The 276-nt window shown below is 44.2% G+C and overlaps 27 protein-coding genes, 1 non-coding gene and 1 pseudogene across 68 annotated transcripts in view; 1 reads left to right on the top strand and 28 right to left on the bottom strand.

The window, feature by feature from the left end:
• fbxw11b (F-box and WD repeat domain containing 11b) overlaps positions 1-276 on the bottom strand; it is a 649,789-nt gene that overhangs the window by 313,324 nt on the left and 336,189 nt on the right. The gene's annotated exons all lie outside the window — the stretch shown is intronic.
• The window catches only part of LOC141376356 (uncharacterized), a 273,156-nt gene that overhangs the window by 47,089 nt on the left and 225,791 nt on the right, over positions 1-276 (top strand). The gene's annotated exons all lie outside the window — the stretch shown is intronic.
• pcdh1g1 (protocadherin 1 gamma 1) overlaps positions 1-276 on the bottom strand; it is a 152,400-nt gene that overhangs the window by 26,399 nt on the left and 125,725 nt on the right. The window lies entirely within an intron of this gene.
• pcdh1g2 (protocadherin 1 gamma 2) overlaps positions 1-276 on the bottom strand; it is a 146,558-nt gene that overhangs the window by 26,399 nt on the left and 119,883 nt on the right. The gene's annotated exons all lie outside the window — the stretch shown is intronic.
• The window catches only part of pcdh1g3 (protocadherin 1 gamma 3), a 142,753-nt gene that overhangs the window by 26,399 nt on the left and 116,078 nt on the right, over positions 1-276 (bottom strand). The gene's annotated exons all lie outside the window — the stretch shown is intronic.
• Positions 1-276, bottom strand: part of pcdh1g4 (protocadherin 1 gamma 4) — a 134,672-nt gene that overhangs the window by 26,399 nt on the left and 107,997 nt on the right. The gene's annotated exons all lie outside the window — the stretch shown is intronic.
• pcdh1g5 (protocadherin 1 gamma 5) overlaps positions 1-276 on the bottom strand; it is a 131,517-nt gene that overhangs the window by 26,399 nt on the left and 104,842 nt on the right. The gene's annotated exons all lie outside the window — the stretch shown is intronic.
• The window catches only part of pcdh1g6 (protocadherin 1 gamma 6), a 128,334-nt gene that overhangs the window by 26,399 nt on the left and 101,659 nt on the right, over positions 1-276 (bottom strand). The gene's annotated exons all lie outside the window — the stretch shown is intronic.
• pcdh1g7 (protocadherin 1 gamma 7) overlaps positions 1-276 on the bottom strand; it is a 124,388-nt gene that overhangs the window by 26,399 nt on the left and 97,713 nt on the right. The gene's annotated exons all lie outside the window — the stretch shown is intronic.
• The window catches only part of pcdh1g8 (protocadherin 1 gamma 8), a 120,975-nt gene that overhangs the window by 26,399 nt on the left and 94,300 nt on the right, over positions 1-276 (bottom strand). The window lies entirely within an intron of this gene.
• pcdh1g9 (protocadherin 1 gamma 9) overlaps positions 1-276 on the bottom strand; it is a 117,345-nt gene that overhangs the window by 26,399 nt on the left and 90,670 nt on the right. The gene's annotated exons all lie outside the window — the stretch shown is intronic.
• The window catches only part of pcdh1g10 (protocadherin 1 gamma 10), a 113,904-nt gene that overhangs the window by 26,399 nt on the left and 87,229 nt on the right, over positions 1-276 (bottom strand). The gene's annotated exons all lie outside the window — the stretch shown is intronic.
• The window catches only part of pcdh1g11 (protocadherin 1 gamma 11), a 110,534-nt pseudogene that overhangs the window by 26,399 nt on the left and 83,859 nt on the right, over positions 1-276 (bottom strand). The gene's annotated exons all lie outside the window — the stretch shown is intronic.
• Positions 1-276, bottom strand: part of pcdh1g12 (protocadherin 1 gamma 12) — a 100,526-nt gene that overhangs the window by 26,399 nt on the left and 73,851 nt on the right. The gene's annotated exons all lie outside the window — the stretch shown is intronic.
• The window catches only part of pcdh1g13 (protocadherin 1 gamma 13), a 96,976-nt gene that overhangs the window by 26,399 nt on the left and 70,301 nt on the right, over positions 1-276 (bottom strand). The gene's annotated exons all lie outside the window — the stretch shown is intronic.
• pcdh1g14 (protocadherin 1 gamma 14) overlaps positions 1-276 on the bottom strand; it is a 93,635-nt gene that overhangs the window by 26,399 nt on the left and 66,960 nt on the right. The window lies entirely within an intron of this gene.
• Positions 1-276, bottom strand: part of pcdh1g15 (protocadherin 1 gamma 15) — an 89,933-nt gene that overhangs the window by 26,399 nt on the left and 63,258 nt on the right. The gene's annotated exons all lie outside the window — the stretch shown is intronic.
• Positions 1-276, bottom strand: part of pcdh1g16 (protocadherin 1 gamma 16) — an 86,209-nt gene that overhangs the window by 26,399 nt on the left and 59,534 nt on the right. The gene's annotated exons all lie outside the window — the stretch shown is intronic.
• pcdh1g17 (protocadherin 1 gamma 17) overlaps positions 1-276 on the bottom strand; it is an 82,501-nt gene that overhangs the window by 26,399 nt on the left and 55,826 nt on the right. The window lies entirely within an intron of this gene.
• The window catches only part of pcdh1g18 (protocadherin 1 gamma 18), a 78,975-nt gene that overhangs the window by 26,399 nt on the left and 52,300 nt on the right, over positions 1-276 (bottom strand). The gene's annotated exons all lie outside the window — the stretch shown is intronic.
• The window catches only part of pcdh1g19 (protocadherin 1 gamma 19), a 70,346-nt gene that overhangs the window by 26,399 nt on the left and 43,671 nt on the right, over positions 1-276 (bottom strand). The gene's annotated exons all lie outside the window — the stretch shown is intronic.
• The window catches only part of pcdh1g20 (protocadherin 1 gamma 20), a 62,965-nt gene that overhangs the window by 26,399 nt on the left and 36,290 nt on the right, over positions 1-276 (bottom strand). The gene's annotated exons all lie outside the window — the stretch shown is intronic.
• Positions 1-276, bottom strand: part of pcdh1g21 (protocadherin 1 gamma 21) — a 52,863-nt gene that overhangs the window by 26,399 nt on the left and 26,188 nt on the right.
• The window catches only part of pcdh1g22 (protocadherin 1 gamma 22), a 46,130-nt gene that overhangs the window by 26,399 nt on the left and 19,455 nt on the right, over positions 1-276 (bottom strand). The gene's annotated exons all lie outside the window — the stretch shown is intronic.
• Positions 1-276, bottom strand: part of pcdh1g23 (protocadherin 1 gamma 23) — a 42,956-nt gene that overhangs the window by 26,399 nt on the left and 16,281 nt on the right. The gene's annotated exons all lie outside the window — the stretch shown is intronic.
• The window catches only part of pcdh1g24 (protocadherin 1 gamma 24), a 39,807-nt gene that overhangs the window by 26,399 nt on the left and 13,132 nt on the right, over positions 1-276 (bottom strand). The window lies entirely within an intron of this gene.
• The window catches only part of pcdh1g25 (protocadherin 1 gamma 25), a 36,687-nt gene that overhangs the window by 26,399 nt on the left and 10,012 nt on the right, over positions 1-276 (bottom strand). The window lies entirely within an intron of this gene.
• pcdh1g26 (protocadherin 1 gamma 26) overlaps positions 1-276 on the bottom strand; it is a 33,382-nt gene that overhangs the window by 26,399 nt on the left and 6,707 nt on the right. The gene's annotated exons all lie outside the window — the stretch shown is intronic.
• The window catches only part of pcdh1g27 (protocadherin 1 gamma 27), a 30,093-nt gene that overhangs the window by 26,399 nt on the left and 3,418 nt on the right, over positions 1-276 (bottom strand). The window lies entirely within an intron of this gene.

Raw genomic sequence — 276 nt, 5'->3', positions numbered from 1 at the left:
TTCTTTGTCACGTTTTTATTCCCATCAACAAATTTTCATTTTAAATCCACAGAAAAGAAAACTGAAATGTTAATCTCCATTCTCAGATAAACGTCTGCTCAGCCCATTCTCTTTGCGGGGATCACAGCCTCATAAACCGCTCGTGTTGCCTCTCGCTCTACAGCTCTCATCATTGTACTCCTGCTCTGACAGGGGGAGGGAGTAGATCCCTTTGTACGGTCTCAATAGCTATTGGTGCACAGCTCAACACTCAGCCATCCAACACAATCATCCACA

The sequence above is a fragment of the Danio rerio genome, chromosome 10 (genome assembly GCF_052040795.2).
Source record: "Danio rerio strain M-AB ecotype USA chromosome 10, GRCz13ab, whole genome shotgun sequence".
Taxonomy (NCBI): Eukaryota; Metazoa; Chordata; class Actinopteri; order Cypriniformes; family Danionidae; genus Danio; species Danio rerio.
The sequence above is the reverse complement of the archived record's forward strand: the minus strand, read 5'-3'. Positions and strand labels throughout refer to the sequence as shown.